The following is a 20155-nucleotide window of genomic DNA, read 5'->3' as shown; positions in this document are numbered from 1 at the left end:
AACTTCCCCAACCTACAGAAAGATATGCCTATGAAAGTACAAGAAGCTTATAGGACACCAAACAGACTGGACCACAAAAAGAAGTCCCCCCGACACATAATAATCAAAACTCCAAATCTACAGAATAAAGAAAAATATTAAGAGCTGCAAAGGAAAAAGGCCAAGTAACATATAAAGGCAAACCAATCAGAATCACACCCGACTTCTCAATGGAAACTATGAAAGCCAGAAGGTCTTGGATAGATACACTACAAGCACTAAGGGAGCATGGATGTCAACCCAGACTACTGTACCCAGCAAAACTTTCAATCACTATAGATGGAGAAAACAAGATTTTCCATGACAAAAACAGATTTAAACAATACATATCCACAAATCCAGCACTACAGAAGGTTCTGGAAGGAAAACTCCAACTCAAGGAACATAACTACATGCACAAAAACACAGGCAATAGATAATCTAATATTGCCAAACACAAAAAGAAGCAGGAGAGCAAAATCCACACACAATGACACCACCAACAATAAATCCAAACCAAGCAAGAACCAACGAACAATGGACATTAATATCCCTAAATGTCAATGGCCTTAACTTACCCGTAAAAAGATATAGGCTAACAGAATGGATACGAAGACAGAATCCATCTTTCTGCTGTTTACAAGAAACACACCTCAACTTCAAAGACAGGCGATACCTCAGAGTAAAAGGATGGGAAAAGATTTTCCAATCAAATGGCCTCAAGAAACAAGCAGGTGTAGCAATCCTAATATCTAACAAAATGGACTTTAAACTAAAATCAATCAAAAGAGATGAAGAAGGGCATTTCATACTCATCACAGGAAAAGTCCATCAAGATGAAATCTCAATCCTGAACATCTATGCTCCAAATACGAAGGCACCCACATTTGTGAAAGAAACATTACTAAAGCTCAAACCACACATAAAACCACACACACTTATAGTAGGAGACTTCAACACCCCCCTTACACCACTAGACAGGACCACCAGACAAAAACTTAACAAAGAAACAGAGGATCTGAAAGAAGTCATGGCCCAACTGGGGTTAACGGATATCTATAGAGCATTCCATCCAAACTCAAAAGAATATACCTTCTTCTCAGCACCACATGGCACCTTCTCCAAAATTGACCACATAGTAGGCAACAAAGCAAACCTCCACAATTACAAAAGAATTGAAATAACCCCCTGTATCTTATCAGACCACCATGCATTAAAGCTAGAATTCAGCAACAATACAAATGGCAGGAAACCTGCAAACTTTTGGAAAATGAATAACACCCAATTGCACCATTCCTGGGTTGAGGAAGAAATAAAAAAACAAATTAAAGACTTCCTAGATTCTAATGAAAATGCAGACACAACATACCCAAACTTATGGGACACTCTGAAAGCAGTCCTAAGAGGGAAGTTCATAGCACTAAGTGCCCACATGAAGAAACTAGAAAAAAGTCACATTAGAGAACTGACAGAACAACTGAAAACACTAGAGCAAAAAGAAGCAAACTCACCAAGGAGGAGTAGACGCCAGGAAATAATCAACCTGAGAGCTGAAATCAATAAAGTAGAAACTAGGAAAACATTACAAAGAATCAATGAAACAAAGAGTTGGTTCTTTGAGAAGATCAACAAGATAGACAAACCTCTAGCCAAACTAACCAAAAGGCAGAGAGAGAGCACACTAATTAACAAAATCAGAAACGAAAAGGGGGATATAACAACGGACACTGTGGAAATCCAGAGAATCTTTAGGTCATACTTTGAAAATCTGTACTCCACAAAATTCGAAAATCTAATGGAAATGGACAGTTTCCTGGATAAATATCACTTACCAAAATTAAATCAAGATCAGATAAACAATTTAAATCGACCCATAACCCCTAATGAAATAGAAGCAGTCATCAAAAGCCTCCCAACCAAAAAAAGCCCAGGACCAGATGGCTTCACTGCAGAATTCTACCAGAAATTCAAACAAGAGCTGATACCAATACTCCTCAAACTGTTCCGCACAATAGAAGCAGATGGGATATTGCCAAACTCCTTCTATGAGGCTACAATCACTTTGATACCCAAGCCACACAAAGATAAGAATAAGAAAGAGAACTACAGACCAATATCTCTCATGAACATTGATGCTAAAATACTCAATAAAATATTGGCTAATCGAATCCAAGAACATATCAGAAAAATCATCCACCACGATCAAGTGGGCTTCATCCCAGGGATGCAAGGATGGTTCAATATACGAAAAACCATCAATGTAATCCACCATATAAACAAACTGAAAAAGAAAAACCACATGATCATCTCACTAGATGCTGAAAAGGCCTTTGACAAAATCCAACATCCCTTCATGATAAAGATCTTGGAGAGAACAGGAATAACAGGAACATATCTAAACATGATAAATGCGATATACACCAAACCAATAGCCAACATCAAACTAAATGGAGAGAAACTCAAAGCATTTCCTCTAAAATCAGGAACAAGACAAGGATGTCCACTCTCTCCATATCTCTTCAATATTGTTCTTGAAGTTCTAGCTAGAGCAATAAGACAAGATCAGGATATCAAAGGGATACAAATTGGAAAGGACGAAGTCAAACTTTCACTATTTGCAGATGACATGATAGTCTACATAAGTGACCCGAAAAACTCTACCAGGAAACTCCTACAGCTGATAAACACCTTCAGCAAGGTAGCAGGATACAAAATTAACTTAAATAAATCTGTAGCCCTACTGTATACAGATGATAAACTCAATGAGAAAGAAATCATGGAAACATCACCTTTCACAATATCCACAAGCAACATTAAATATCTGGGGGTAACACTAACCAAAAAAGTGAAAGACCTGTACAATAAGAACTTTGAGACTTTAAAGAAAGAAATTAAAGAAGATACCAGAAAGTGGAAAGATCTCCCGTGCTCTTGGATAGGCAGAATTAACATAGTAAAAATGGCAATTCTACCAAAAGCAATCTACAGATTTAATGCAATCCCCATCAAAATCCCAACACAGTTTTTCACAGACATTGAAAGAACAATACTCAACTTTATATGGAAAAATAAAAAACCTAGGATAGCCAAAACAACTCTTTACAATAAAAGATCCTCTGGAGGCATCACCATCCCTGACTTCAAGGTCTACTATAGAGCCATAGTTCTGAAAACAGCTTGGTATTGGCACAAGAATAGACAGATAGACCAATGGAATCGAATTGAAGACCCAGATATTAACCCACGCACCTACGAACACCTTATTTTTGACAAAGGTGCTAAATCCATACAATGGAAAAAAGATAGCATCTTCAACAAATGGTGCTGGCACAATTGGATTCGAACATGCAGAAAATTGCAGATAGATCCATACTTGTCACCATGCACGAAACTTAAGTGCAAATGGATCAAAGATCTCTCCATAAACCCAGCCACACTGAATCTTTTAGAAGAGAAAGTGGGAACAACCCTTGAACAAATTGGCACAGGAGAACGATTCCTGAACATCACGCCAGAAGCACAGACACTGAGGTCTGCAATTAATAAATGGGACCTCTTGAAACTGAGAAGCTTCTGTAAGGCAAAGGACACAGTCAGTAAGACAAAACGACCACCCACAGAATGGGAAAAAATCTTCACCAGCCCCACATCTGACAGAGGTCTGATTTCCAAAATATACAAGGAGCTCAAGAAGCTAGCCACCAAAACACCATACAATGAAATTAAAAAGTGGGGTGCAGAACTAAACAGAGATTTTTCAACAGAGGAATCTGAAATGGCTGAAAGACACTTAAGAAAGTGTTCAAAATCCTTGGCCATCAGAGAAATGCAACTCAAAACAACTCTGAGATACCACCTCACACCTGTCAGAATGGCTAAAATCAAAAATACCAATGACAACCTATGCTGGAGAGGTTGTGGAGAAGAAGGAACACTCCTCCATTGCTGGTGGGAGTGTGAACTTGTAAGACCACTTTGGAAATCAGTATGGCGGTTGCTCAGAAAAATGGGAATCAATCTACCTCAAGATCCAGCCATTCCTCTCTTGGGTATATACCCAAATACTGCTTGTCCATACAACAAGGACATATGTTCAACCATGTTCATAGCAGCATTGTTTGTAATAGCCAGAACCTGGAAACAACCTAGATGCCCCTCAACTGAAGAATGGAAAGAGAAAATGTGGTACATTTATACAATGGAGTACTACTCAGCAGAAAAAAGCAATGGAATCTTGAAATTCGCAGGCAAATGGATGGAACTAGAAGAAACCATCCTGAGTGAGGTAACCCAATCACAAAAAGACAAACATGGTATGTACTCACTCATATATGATTTTTAGACATAGAGCAAAGGTTTACCAGCCTATAATCCTCTACCCCAAGGAAACTAGAAATCATGAATGACTCTAAGGGATAAATGGACCCCAGGAATGGGAAATGGCATGAACTCCCGAGCTAATTGAGAGCATGAGGGTAGGGAAGTGGGTGCTGCCACAATAAGAGCACAAGATGAAGAGTAGAGGAGAAGAAATGGAGGAAAAAAAAATTTAAAATAAGGTCATTAATTCCTTCCTTCAGTCCTCCTAATATACATATTAGAATTATTGATTTTTATAGATTTAACTTGAAGAAATTCAATACTCATATTTTAAATGTATTTTTATCAAAGTTTCATTTTACATTATTGAATATGTTTATTTATTATGAATATTGAATTTGTAATTCATTATCATTAATGACTTATGTTTTATGGATTAATCCTTGGCTGATTTAGAATTTTGTTGCTCCTTTAAATATAGGAATGTACTGTTGATGAAGAACCCTGAAAAGTGCAGATAGAGATAGGTCAAGGTCAGTAAGTAAAATACCACTAGGTTCTTGAAATTGAATATAGGTTAGCATTTCCTTTAAAAAAACAACTGTAATATTGCTTTCAAGGGGAAATAATGTGCAATAAATGAATATAGTGGTTTGCAATAAACCTAGATTTTAGGTTAGCTGTCTAAAAACCTTGTGATATCTTTACAGATATATATATATGGGAGTATATAGAACAAAGTAATGATTAAAACTGCAAAATACATAAAACACACATTCCATGGTTTAGCACGCAGAACAGAAAAGTTAAAGTTTAATTAACTATGCAATTATAAAGTAGAAATCACAGATACATCTTTCGTTGATTTCTATTTAGTGATACACACACACACACACACACACACACACACACACACACACACACACACTGTCATTGGTAAAAGTTAGATAAAGAGGAGGGCCCAATGGGGAAGCATGAATTTTCTGGGGAGGAGAAATAGAATAGATCTTGCAGGTAGGCGGGAGTTATGTGGGGACAGAGTAGGAAGGATGGGGGATGGAGGGAGAGAGTGTGGGGAGAGACAGCTAAAATTGGAGGGCATTGTGGGTGGTGTGGAAACGTAATGCAGTGAAAACTTACTGAAATCTATAAGGTGACCCTAATCAAGACAAGACAAGACTTAGAGTGATTGAGATTAAGTAGAATTTTGTTGAGTTGTTGGCCAAGGGGGACCCATGGAGATCCCAAAACAGTCCAGGCTGATGCTAGAACAGATGGTTACTCTCTGCAAACTGACAGTAGGGCCCCCTTGCTCCCCCTTGTCCCCTTGAAAAAAGAACAATATCCATACAGATCATTGAATGTAGAAAGGGCCAGCTGATGCCTGCACAGTGCCTTCACCCCTACCTTCTAATCTCTTTGGCACAGGAAGGTACTCTGCAGGATACAGTAAGAGGAATTTGACATCAACCCAACCACAAAACCCTTAACCTACAATCTGCCCTGCCTGCAAAATGTTCTGTGGCATAGGTGGCACAGAACTTGTAGGAGTGGCCAACCAATGTCTGATTTAACTTGACTGTGCCCACTCCACAAGAGGGAGGCCATGGCCTATACTACCTAGATGGCTAGGAACCAGACTGGATAGCCTAGATACCTAGGGTAGAACCAAACTCAAATGGAAAAACTAATTAATTAATTAAAAGATTCCTAATGATATTCTTCTATACTCACAGATAGGTGCCTTGTCTGGGTATCATCAGAGAGGCTTCTCTAGTGGAAGCAGGTGCAGAGACCCACAGACAGACAGCATACTGAGAGAGAGTCTAAATTGAAGCTCTTCATCAAGTCCCTCTTCTCTGAGATTGGGAAACCCATGGAAGAAGGGGGGGAGAAATTGTACGAGTCAGAGGGGAAGAAGGGCACCAGAAGAGCATGACCCACTAAATCAACTAAATAGGGCTCATATGAGCTCACAGAGACTAAAGTAGAGCCTGCATAGGTCTACATCAGTTCCTCTACATATATGCTATAGCTGTTAGCTTAGTGTACGTGTGGTATTCCTAATAGTGGAAGCAGGTATGGCTCTGCCTTTTGCCTGATCTTAGGACTCTTTTCCTCCTCTTGAGTTGCCTTTTCCAACCTCCATATGTGGGCTTTTTCCTTGTCTACTTGTTTCTTTTATGTTGTGTTTGGTTGTTGTCTCTTGGAGGCCTGCTCTTTTCTGAAGAGAAATAGAGGGGGGGATCTGAGGAAGAGGGAGACAGGGGGAACTAAGAGGAGTAGAGGGAGGAGAAACTGTGGTCAGGATATATTGTATTGGAGAGGAATTTATTATCAATAAAAATATTTAAATCAAATATATATGTATGAAATTGAATATGTATACATATACATAAATTACATGAAGAAAACAAAAATGTATACAGAATAGCATGTCACATAAATTGAATAATGCATTCTGGAACATGCATCATTAGTCATCACCAGGTAAGAATCATGAGAATGTATACAAAGTGGCTCCCTGTCTGGCACATAGGTTTTCTGCTTGAGCCTATTAATATTAACCAATGTAATAAATAGGTTGCTCTAGTGAATACTGTAAAAAAACTGCAATGCAATAGTGTTTGTGTTCCTAAATATATCTAAATGAAGAAGGGTATGGGGGGTATGCACATGCACACACTTGTACTCATGTTTGCACACTGTGTACTTAGTATAGGAAAGCATAACTATATGCCCTAACTAGAATTCCATGAAGTACCTACTATTTATTGTAGAATATTTTCCTAAATATATGAAGATGAGTAAAAATAGATCCCTTTCTCTCATCAAAGACTGAAATAAATTTTCATGCCAATAAAAAGCAAAATACAAAAGGTATAAAGATAAAAGTCAATAAATTATATTACAGAATCATACATGAGTCAAAGATCAATTCAAAATGTAAGAGAGAACAGTAGCTTTAATGAAGCAAAGCAAAAGTCAGTCATTAATATGGTTTTGCATTCCACATCACAACTGACCTTTAAGAAATTACATTGTTGAAATTTGGTATGTAATTAAAAGTAATGATCTTCTTATGCTCTTTATAAAGGACTAGACTGACTCAAGATGCACCTGTGTTAGCTTGCCTAGCATGTATGGGATACTAGGTTTATTCTTCAGTAGTGCAAATTAATAATAGCAAAATATATACATAAATACATATTTTTCATAATGATTTCATTTAAGAATTATTCTGCCATCATTGTTAAACTACTAAGATAATTATAGTCATGCCATAACAGTATGTGTAATAGCTCATAAATGTAAAATCTGAAATGATGATGTCTTAGTTGGGTTTCTATTGCTGTGAAGAGAAACCATGACCATAGTAGCTCTTATAAAGGGAAAACATTTAATTAGGGTGACTTACCTTTTCAAAGGTTCAGTATATTACCATCATGGTGAGACATGGCAGCACTCAGGCAGACATGGTGCTGGAGATGAAAGTTCTTACATATTGACTAAGAGGAAACAGGAAGCGGTCTGTCTCATTGGACATGGCTTGACCATATGAGTCTTCAAAGCCCACCTCCACAGCCACACACTTTGTCCAACAAGACCACACCTACTCCAGCAGGGCCACACCTCCTAATAGTTCCATTCCCTTTGGAGACCATTTTCTTTCAAGCCACCACAGATGACAACTGATAAAATATGGCACAATTAAAAAAGCCATTCAAGGTGTAATGAGAAATGAAAAATATTAATAATTTGTATAACAAAAAAAGAGAAATGAGAAAAAGGTAGTATGTAGGAAGTTCAAGAATTAGAAGTAAGAGTAACAGGGTGAGGAAATACTTCATCTAAGGAGACCAGAAGATTGATTTTAAAAATTGGAGTCAGTAATAAAGAACAGAAAGCCAGATCCCTCAGCATTTAAAGCCGTTGCTGCTTTTAGAAACATTTAGTTTCTGCTTTTTCTTTTGAATATAGAAAGTAGATAAAGATTGCTCAGTAGATATTTCCTTTTATAGAGACTAAGTTTTTAGAACAATTTCAAGTGCTTTTCAATAAGCCCTGTACCAAATCAATCATACCTACTAAAATATCTAAAATGTGTGCTATATGTCTACATTAGAATACACCAGAAACTCTGCATCTTCCAAATGAAGATAGTCTAATATTACTTCCAAATCCAGGTAGGCTAAAAGGTAAATTGTTCACACCAATGCTAGGGATATGTACTGAACTACTACAGGAGGTCCCCCAAATTTCCAAGGTCTCCTCACTGAAACCCACATTCCTGGGGTCTGGATCAGTCCCATGCTGGTATCCCAACTATCAGTCTGGGGACCAAGAGCTCCCCGTTGTTCAGGTCAGCTGTTTCGGTGGGCTTCACCAGCCTGGTCTGGACCCCTTTGCCCATCACTTGTTCTCTGCAACTGGATTCCAGTTCAGTTCAGTGATTAGTTGTGGGTGTCTGCTTCTACTTCCTCCAGCAGCTGGATGAAGGCTATAGGATGGCATATAAGATTTTGGGAGCCCAATCCACATACAGGGATACTCCCTGAGCCAAGATACACGGGAGTGGGCCTAGGCCCTATCCCAAAGGATGACCCTCTATGGAAAGCCTCCCTGGGGAGCAGAAATGATATGTGATAGGTAGGGTTTTAGTTGGAGGGGGTGGTAGGGGAGAAGGGGAGGGAGTGGGAACTGGGATTGACATGTAAAACAATCTTGTTTCTAATTCAAATAGACGAAAGTAAAAAAAAAAGATAAATTGTTGGTGCTGTGTTCCTCACCTAGGGGTCTTACTAAGATATGGCCAAGTGTCTGTGTCTGTTTTGAGGCATCATAATAATATAATTGGAAACTGCAACATGTTAAATGTGCCTCTTCTCTAAGACATTGAAGGGATTGAAAGGTAAGCAGTTAGAAGTGAGGCAGACTCACAAAGACTTGAGATGGGAAGTTTTATCTGAAGAATAAATAATCATGCTACAATTTACAGACCCAGGAAAGCTAAGTAAGAAGGAGGGCTCAAGGGGGAGATGCATGGATCTCCCTGGGAAGGGGAAAAATAAATTTTGTGGATTGACTGGAGGCAGGTGAGGATGAGAACAGAGGGGTCAGGTAGGGGATGGAGAAGTGGAGGAAGGGAGTACTTAGAGAGATAACTGGAATTGGGGTCATTTTGGAGGGCAATGTAGAAACCTACAATGTGGAAACTCCCTAGAATCTGCAAGGGTGACCCTAGCAAAGACTCCTAATAACAAGGATATGGAGCCTGAATAGGCCATCTTTTATAACCAGGCAAGGTATCCAGTGGTGGGCCTGGGACATCAACCCATCTACAAAATCTTTGACCTACAATTTGTTCTTCCTGCAAAATGTGCTAAGGAAATTTTATCTTGAGATTTGGGAAATGGTCAACCAATAACTGGTCCAACTTGAGGCCTACTCCATAAGAAGGAGCTCATGCCTAACTCTGGATGGCTAGGAACTAGAGGCTAGATATCCCAGAGACCTAGGATGGAACCAAACCCAACTGACAAATTAATAATAATAATAATAATAATATCAATGAAATGATTCCAATATTCTTCTATACTCATAGATCAGTGCCTTGTCCAGTTGTCAACAGAGAGGTTTCCTCTGGCAGAAAAAGAGAGTAGATACAGAAACGATAGCCAAATATTAGACTGAGCTCTGAAACTCCACAAAATAGGGGGAATAAGAATTATAGAAGCCAGAGGGGCTGAGGACACCATGAGAACACAGCCCACAGAATCAACTAAACAGGGCTCATAGGAGCTCACTGTGACTGGAGTAGCAATCACAGAGCCTGTATGGGTCTGAGCTAGGTCGTCTGCATATAGGTTATGATTGTGTAGCTTGCTGTACCTATAGGACTCCTAACAGTGGGAGTGTCTCTGACTCTTTTTCATGCTCTTAGGACCCTTTTCCTCCTACCGTGTTGTCTGTCCAGGTTTAATATGAGAGTTTGTACCAGGTCTTATTATAACTTGTTATGTCTTGTGCAATTGTTATCTCTGGGAGGTCTGCTTTTTTCTGAAGGAAAATAGAGGAATAGTGAATCTGGGGGAGGGAGGGACTGGTAGAAGTGAAGCAAAAAGGAAGTGCAGGCAGGATGTTAAATATAAAAAAAGAATAAAATTTAAAACTAAATGAAAATAGTGAGGCAGAATATGACATGGTTTTAAAGTCAGAGATCCATTTGCTTTGACATCAGTAGTTTTCCCTGGTATCAGAACAGTCCCCCATCTGGCAATTGGCAAAGCCCTGGAAAGTATAGGACACACAGTAACTGACAACTCTTGGTGAGCAAGAAATCATATCATTCCAATTAAATCTCCTTTTATCCAGTGACAGGTTTAGAAGTGTGGAGAAACAAATGAGGTGATACATCTTGTCTATCTCAGGTCTTTGGGTGTGATTCTAATAACACAGGTTAAAAATATAAGGATAAAATTGGTATAGACCACAATCTTGAAATAACAACTGATTATGATCCCTCACTGTGCAAAGATTATTTCAAGTTAATATATACCTATGAAATAGCCTAGCTATTTTCCTTAAGAAATTCTTTTGTTAATAAACACAAAATTAAAATGATGGCACTTACATAAATGTCAGTCATTTGAAAAGCAGCATATCTAAGGAAAGAAATTGAATTTAAATGTTCACTTTTGGAATAATGAAATGGCTTTTCCCTTCGTGTTGCTGAAGAACTCACACAGGGTATAATGGCATTCATAGAATGCGTGGGTTTTCCTTTTACCCAATCTATCTCTATTGGAATTATACTACCCACCAGAATTCAAGATGAGGGCATTGCTCTTGGGTCTGTGGGGAGGGGGAGCTGTGGAATTGCTTGGCAGGAGAGAATATTGTCCCACTGTAGTTGCATATTCTTTTGTGTTATGTCTTCAAGTGTCATGCCTTTATTATTAATAGATTGAGATTCTGTCCATAGGTCATCATTCAGCATCAAAGTAAACTACATTTCAGAAATGTATGCAGAGGGTCTTAAAACAGAACAGTGATTTTTACATAAAATGATTGTAAGATTGTATTGATACCCAGCAAGAGGACAAAGTTTGTCTTTTTATGCTGACAAATACTACATATAAATCTAAAGTTGAGCATAATTTGCAATTTGAGGTTGTTGGGGGTTTTTTTGGGGTTTTTTTTTTTGGTTTTTCAAGACAGGGTTTCTCTGTGTAGCTTTGTAGCCTATTCTGCCACTTGCTCTGGAGACCAGGTTGGCCTCGAACTCACAGAGATCTGCCTGCCTCTGCCTCCCGAGTGCTGGGATTAAAGGCATGCACCACCAACACCTGGCTAATTTGAGGTATTTTTTATGGCATTCAAGAAATAGCCTATCTAATGATATCAGCTTTGAGAACAGCATAAGAAAATAAAAATTTGATGGCTTTCTAATAGAATTATCTGTTTCCTATAACTCATCTTTAATATTATCTGGTCTTTTTTTGAAGTAGAACTTCAGTAATTTCAAATTTCTTGAACATCATTAGTCTTCCCATACATTTCCCGACTTCTTGAAACTATTTTAACAAAAAACTAATCTGAAAGCATTTTTCTGTTTATCAAAATTTCAAATCTTTATTAAATTACAAGGTGCAACGTGAACTCTGTAACCAGAGCTGCCAAAAGTTACTAAACTATTTTCCCCCTTATAATATCATCAAAATATTAACCAACATTGAAGCAGTGCTGCTCTATTAATGTTTTGAGAAAGTGTAAAAGAATTCAATGAAATTCAGAGTACAGAAAGACTCAAAGTCTCTGTTTTCATTAGTGGTACTCCTAATATCATCATTACCCTTTCCTAAGAATCAAATGCCTCTACATTTATCATATACCTCTCTTTTTCTTTTCTCAAGTTTTTGTTGATACGTAGTTTTAAATTGCTGAAATTTTCTTTCTATGTTTTTCCCCTTAATCAACAGGCACATTGCTTATCTCCTTTTGGGGCCACATATATACTATCAGTTAGAAAGTTTCCTCTTGCAAGTATCAGCAAGATCATTAATTAACCCCTGTGAAGTTAATTAAATGAATGTTGTTGTTCAGTCCATAGAGTATGGAGGTGAGGAAATTCAGGCCCCATTTATGCTGGGCTCCCACTCTGTCTTCAACCCCTGCAGCTCCATGCTTGTCTCTTTTTACTTCCCTAAGCTAGCTGCCCTCATTAATGTAGGGTGCTTATGATAGCAAACAACGTCTCTCTAAGGTAATGTAAATATTGCTTCCTAGAATTATCAAATGAAAGAGCCCAAAGTCACTTAATTAGCCTATTTCCAATTCTATCAAGACCAATGGGAAAGCCATGAACTAACTAACTTGGCCTCCAATCAACCATTGGTCAAAAAAAATAGATCAATTAAGGAGCGAAGACTGACATTGAGCCACCAAAACAACTAATACACATTGGGAAAGAAATCAGTATTAATTTAAGCTACTTGATGTTAAAAGTCAGTAATCGATGTCACGACCAATTGGCCATAGTCTAGTCAAAATTTTGTTTCAAGAAATAATGAAATTGTTTATTAAGCTTTAAGAGTGTTTTACACATAGTGAAACAGTTCTAATATATTTCTGCTAATCCTAGAGTCTGTTTTCTGCTTAAACATTCTTGAGTGAGATTTCTTGTGTAAAGTTTGTATAAGATGTGTGAATTGCAGCGCACCTGAAAAAGGGGGAGTCATGGATCCCAGACTGATAGCTGGGAAACCAGCATAGGACTTATCCAGACACCCTGAATGTGGATGTCAGTTTGGAGGTCTGGTTAAACTATGGGGCCTCTGGTAGTGGATCAGTATTTATCCCTAGTATATGAATGGACTTTAGGAGCCCACTCTACACAGAGGGATACTCTTTCAGCCTAGGCACACGGGGGAGGGTCTAGGCCCTGATCCAAATGATATGACAGACTCTGAAGATTCCCCCATGGAAGGCCCCACCCACCCTGGGGAGCAGATATGGGATGGGATGGGGGTTGGTGGGGGTCAGGGGAGGAGGAGAAGGAGAGGGAACTGGGGTTGACATGTAAAACAAGCTTGTTTCTAATTTAATTTTTTTTAAAAGAAGAATATTTAAAAAGATATGTTAATTCCCTTTATCCCTGATCATTATCATTTGAGACCTAGTTGAAACATTTTCACTAACTACCTCAAGTTGGCAGATTGGTATATCCAGCTCATAACGAGCTACTATTAAACCTTGGAGCACTTGCCAAAAGTATAGTTTCATCTGTAATTAAAGACAATTTCTTATGCCCAGCTACAGGTTATCAAACAGTAATGATAATGGCATACATGAGACATAGTTGTATATCTATCTCTCTGTTTTCATGTTACCTGGGAGGCCTTGCTTCCCAAAAAGTCTGTGATTTGTTACTTTTAGCACAAATTAGCACTAAAAGTATGGAGCTTACCAAATAGACTTCACTATTGCTTCAGAAGATTATATAGAACCTAAACTCTAATATATTCCATTAATATTTGGACAGTTTATGAAAATAATAAAACATTGTAAGACTGAATCCTCCTCTCCAAATAAGAAAAATACCCATAATGCTCCAGTTCCCATGAAAATTTATTGAGGGGCAAGTAGATTCTTATTTTGTATCATATATTGTAATAATTATCTAGAGGAAAATTCTGATAATTTTTTGTTTGTGAGACTCATCATAAAACCTTAATCTAATGCAAGATAGCAATGTAAGTGGTTTATGGTGGGGATTCTTGTTTGTAAAGCAAAGACAAATAATTGATACATGATAAATGTAGATATAAATATAGATTAGATAGATAGATCATGATGATGATGAAGATAGATAATAGACAGATAGATAGATAGATAGATAGATAGATAGATAGATAGATAGATAGGATAGATGATAGATTCAATTCCCACTTTTCTCTTTGAGAGAAAGATCCTAGAATGTGTGTCTTTATTTGCTGTCTCAAATTCTTTTTTCCCAACTTTTTTTATTTGGATTGGAAACAGGATTGTTTTACATGACATTCCCGGTTCCCTTCTCCCACCCGTCCTCCCCACCACCCCCTCCCCCGCAACTAAAACCCTATCTATTACATATCCTTTCTGCTCCCCCTGGATGGTGAGGCCCTCCATAGGGTGTCATCAGTGTCTATTGTATCCTTTGGGACAGGGCCTAGGCCCACCCCCGTGTGTCTTGGCTCAGGGAGTATTTCTCTATATGGACTGGGCTCCCAAAGTCCACAGCTATGCCAGGGATAAGTACTGAACTTCTACAGGAGGTCCCATAGATTTCTGAGGTTTCCTCACAGAAACCAATTCCTGAGTCTGGATCAGGCCCATGCTGATATTCCAGCTATCAGTCTGGGGAGCAAGAGTTTCCGGATATTCAGGTCAGCTGTTTCTGTGGGTTTCCCCACCTTGGTCTGGACCCCTGTGCTCTTCACTCGTCCTACTCTGCCTCTGGGTTCCAGTTCAGTTCAGTGATTAGTTGTGGGTGTCTGCTTCTACTTCCACCAGCTGCTGGATGAAGGCTATAGGATGACATATCAGTCAGTCATCAATCTCATAATCAGGGGAGGGCATTTAAGGTAGCCTCTCCTCCGTGGCTTAGATTGTTAGCTGGTGTCATCTTTGTAGATCTCCAGACATTTCCCTAGTGCCCGATTTCTCTATAAACCAAAAATGTCTCCCTCTATTATGATATCTCCATTCTTGTTATCATCTGTTCTTCCCCTGACTCAAACTTTCTGCTCCCTCATATCCTCTGCATCCGTCTTCTTCCTAGCTCCCTCCCCCCTCTTCCCATGCTCCCAATTTACTCAGCAGATCTTGACCCTCTCCCCTTCTCCAGGGGACCATGTATGTTTCTCTTAGGGTCCTCCTTGTTTATTAGCTTCTTTGGCAGTGTGGATTGTAGGCTGGTAATCCTTACTCTATGTCTATAATCCGCATATGAGTGTGTACATACCATGTTTGTCTTTTTGCGATTGGGTTACCTTGGTCAGAATGGTTTCTTCTAGATCCATCCATTTTACTGCAAATTTCAAGATTCCATTGTTTTTTCCGCTGAGTAGTACTCCATTGTGTAAATGTACCACATTTTCTCTATCCATTCTTCAGTTGAGGGGCATCTAGGCTGCTTCCAGTTTCTGGCTATTACAAATAGTGCTGCTATGAACATTGTTGAACAAATGTCCTTGTTGTATGAATGTGCTTTTGGGGGGTATATGCCTAAGAGAGGGATTGCGGATGTTGAACACTTTCTTATGTGTCTTTCAGCCATTTCAGATTCCTCTGAGAATTGTCTATTTAGTTCTCTTCCCCACTTTTTAATTGGATTGTTTGGTGTTTTGGAGACTAGCTTCTTGAGTTCTTTGTATATTTTGGAGATCAGCCCTCTGTCAGATGCAGGGTTGGTGGTGAATATCTTTTCCCAGTCTGTGGGCTGCCATTTTGTCTTGCTGACTGACTCCTTTGCCTTATAGAAGCTTCTCAGTTTCAGGAGGTCCCATTTATCAATTGTAAACCTCAGTGTCTGTGCTACTGGTGTAATGTTCAGGAAGCTCTCTCCTGTACCAATTAATTCAAGGGTATTTCCTACTTTGTCTTCTAATAAGTTCAGTGTAGCTGGATTTATGTTGAGATCTTTGATACATTTTGACTTAAGTTTTGTGCAAGGTGATAGGCTTGGGTCTAACTGCAGTCTTCTACATATATGCAACCGGTTATGCCAGCACCATTTGTTGAAGATGTTCTCTTTGTTCCATTGTATAAATTTGGATTGTTTATCAAAAATCAGGTGTTCATAGATGTGTGGGTATTGATCAGGGTTTTCAACTCTATTCCATTGGTCTACCTGTCTATTTTTGTGCCAATACCAAACTGTTTTCAGGACTATAACTCTGTAATAGATCTTCAAGTCAGGGATGGTGATGCCTCCAGAAGTTCCTTTATTGTACAGAAATGTTTTGGCTATCCTGGGTCTTTTGTTTCTCCATATAAAGTTGAGAATTGTTCTTTCAAGGTCTGTAAAGAATTGTGTTGGGATTTTGATGGGGATTGCATTGAACCTGTAGATTGCTCTTTTTTGTGGATTCATGTCTGTGTCTTCGATTTGATCTTGTCCAGCAGTATACATGATTTTTATGATAATACCATGTCCTTTTTATTACTATTACTCTGAAGAACAATTTGAAATTGGGAATGGTGAGACCTCCAGAAGTTCTTTTATTGTTCAAGATTATTTTAGCTATTTGTGTTTTCTGTTTTTCCATGTGAAGTTGAGAATTGTCCTTTCAAGGCCTTAAAGAATTGTATTGGAATTTGATGGGCACTTTGTGAAGCAAAGAGAACACTCCTCCATTGCTGGTGGTAATATAAACTTCCACAGCCACTATGGAAACCAATATGGTGGTTCTCAGAAAGTTAGGAATCTATCTACCTCAAGATCCAGATATACCACTCTTAGGCATATAACCAAAGGATGTTCCATCCTACCACAAGCACACTTACTCAACCATGTTCATTGCAGCTTTATTCATAATAATCAGAACCTGAAAAAACAAATATGCTCCTCAACAGAATTATGGGTAAAGAAAATGTGGTACATTTACATAATGTAGTATTACTCAACTTTTTAAAAACTTGGCATCACGAAATTTTCAGGCAAGTGTATGGAACTAGAAAAAAATCATTCTGAGTTAGATAACCCAGACACACAAAGATAAATATGGTATGTATTTGCTTGTATGTGGATAATAAACATTAAGGAAATGATGACCAAGCTACATACAACCCATAGACCAAGGGAGATTAGGTAACATGGAGGAGCTTGGGGGGTCTGGGAGATGAATGCATCTTCCTGGGAAGGGGAAATAGAATAGATTTTACAGGCAGTCTGGGGCTAAGGGAGGATGGAAGCAAAGGATCAGGTGTCAGGGGAGATATGGCAGAGGGAGAAAGTATGGGGAGCAATAGCTGGAATTGGGGAGCATTTGGAGAGTGGTGTGGAAACCTAGTATAGTGAAAACTTCCTAAAATATGTGATGGTGGTCCTAATGAGGTCTCCTAATTTGGGGGCTTCTAGAATCTCAGCTGTCCACCTCTTGTAACCAAGTGATACTTTCAGTGATGGTACTGGGTTGTATTCAGTTGAGTTGGTAGCCGGGAGGATCCCACAGAAATCTCCAAACAACTCAGGCTGTTTCTAACACAAAAAATTGCCCTCTGCAAACTGACAGTGTAGCCCCATTGCCAAGGACAACACCCACATATCTCATTGAACATGGAGAATTTCAGCTGGTGGCTACATGGAACATCCACATAAACATTCTAGCCTCTTTAGTGTAGCATGGTACTTGCAAGTTACTGAAAGAACAGTATGGGCACCAACCTAGCCACAAAATCTTTGAACTACCATCTGTCCTTCCTGAAAAATATGCTAGAGTAATGGTGTCACATAACCTGTGGGGGTAGCCAATCAATGTCTAATTTGACTTAAGGATACTCCACCAGAAGGAATGCATACACAAACTACTCAGGTAACCAAGAATCTGAGACTAGATAGCCTAGGGACATGAGAAAAAAAACCAAACACCACTAGTCTTAAAAAAGGCAGGGGTATCAATAAAATAACTCCTAATGATAATCTGCTGTACTCATAGAACAGATGCTAATCCAGTCATCATCAGAGAGGCTTCCTCTAACTGCAGATGAGAATAGATGCAGAGACCCATAGTCAGACATTAGGTGGAGAAAGAGTCTACATGGGAGGTCTCAATTAACTCCTCCCCCTAAGAGCTCAGGAATCCTATAGAAGAGGCAGAGAGATTGTGAGTGGATAGGAGACAACAGGAAAGCAAGGCTCTCTGAATCAACTAAGCAAGGTGCATATGAGCTCACAGAGACTGAAGCAGCAATCACAGTGGCTACAGGTCCTCTGTATATATTTACAGCTTTTAGCTTAGTATTTTAATGGAACTCCTGACTGTAAGAGTGAGTGAGTCTCTGACTCTTTTGCCTGCTCATAGGACTCTTTTCCTTCTGTTGGGTTGCCATGTCCAACATCAGTATGATCATTTTTGCTTCATCTTATTATAATTTATTTTTTGTGTGTTTGGTTGTTATCTCTTAGAAGCCTATTCTTTTCTAATGAGAGACAAAAAGGGAGTGGATCCTGAGGGAATAAGAGGTGGAGAGGAACTGGGAGGAGTAGAGGGAGGGGAAAGTATAATCAGGATATATTATATGAGAAAATAATCTATGTTCAATAAAAGGAAAAGCATGAAAAAAATCGCCCCTATTTAGTGAATTGTAACATAATCATTGATTAATGCTCTGAAGGGCATAAAGTATCTACTTTTGTCTCCAAATAGATCAGACTACTTAACAAACTACTAGAGGAAGAATGAATATTTGTTAAAATGAATAAATAACAAACTAAGTAATTATTTAACAGTGAGATTGATCTGACACCAAGAGATGGTCACCCTACCAAGGCTGTATTAGTATCTGTGCTACAGTTGCTGACTCTCTGAAGGCATCACTCTGCATATTTGCCAGACAATTATATATTTATCTTTTCAATTTCTGTTAACTCAAAGAGCTGTTAAATCACAGGTCTTCACCTTCAATCAGCAACTATATAGAAAAATTGCAGAAGAAATCATATGTGATCTTTTATCAACATTCAATCAATAACTAACTCCTTATTTAACCTTACCTCTACCTTGAAGAACAGACATAAATCCAACAGACCAGTTATAACTTAGAATTTTGTAATTAACCAAATTAAATAAAGCTGTCCTAGATAATAAAGACAAATTTTAATCCTTAAGATTTAAGCACCTGGTCTGCATTACAGTGGCTAAACCAAGACCAAAAAATGCAGTTTCTTTCTGACTCTGTAGTCTGCATTCATTCACCAGAATCTAGTCCCCAAATCATACTGTCTCTCTAGTCTACCAGGATATCCATCATACACACACACACACACACACACACACACACACACACACACACACACACGACAGAGAGACAGAGAAAGAGAGAGACAGGAAGAGCCTTATAGCCAGTACTGTCTGCCATAATTCCAGCCCTCGTCTACCAACAGTTTATCATCACTATATAGGGAAATCTACTCTCTTTTTCTAACACACTGTCTTGGCATTCACTGCCTAAGTGTGTTTCTCGGTATCTCCAACTCGATACCATTTCACGATAATGTCAACAGAGTTCCATCTCTAAAACAATCCACATAAATGAAATGAAAGTAATATGAACCCTTTAAAGAAAAAAAAAATAAGGCATTATTGATGAGAAAGATGGAATGGACCAGAAAAATGAACAAAACTATATCTCCAAGAATTAGGGAAGTTTCAAGTCTATGAATTACTCATGTATAGCCAGAGAAATATTTTTGGCCATTGCTAAGACTAAAGCACTTAGAGACTGCTGCGTATAGATATTATTAATCTTGAAACCATCAGAACCGTTCTCACTCAGTACAACCCCAGACATACTGGTCTGGTCAACAAAGCATCCTCACAGTGCCTGAGTTGTGCTGATACCATCGCCACTCCAATGTTTCCCAGCCTCCTAGGATTAAACATGACTGGACCAATATGTTCTCTTGCAGACTTAGCACCATTCATCTAGGAACACAATGCATAGGGTAGTAGAGTGGTTTCCTCTTTGGTTCCTTACAATTCTGTCAAATTCCCTTTGTAAAGTATTTTAAATTATCCAAAATCTCTATTTACAATGCAACCTCTCCAATCCA

The sequence above is a fragment of the Cricetulus griseus genome, chromosome 6, assembly GCF_003668045.3.
Source record: "Cricetulus griseus strain 17A/GY chromosome 6, alternate assembly CriGri-PICRH-1.0, whole genome shotgun sequence".
In the NCBI taxonomy this organism is placed as follows: Eukaryota; Metazoa; Chordata; class Mammalia; order Rodentia; family Cricetidae; genus Cricetulus; species Cricetulus griseus.
This window is presented reverse-complemented; position numbering follows the sequence as displayed.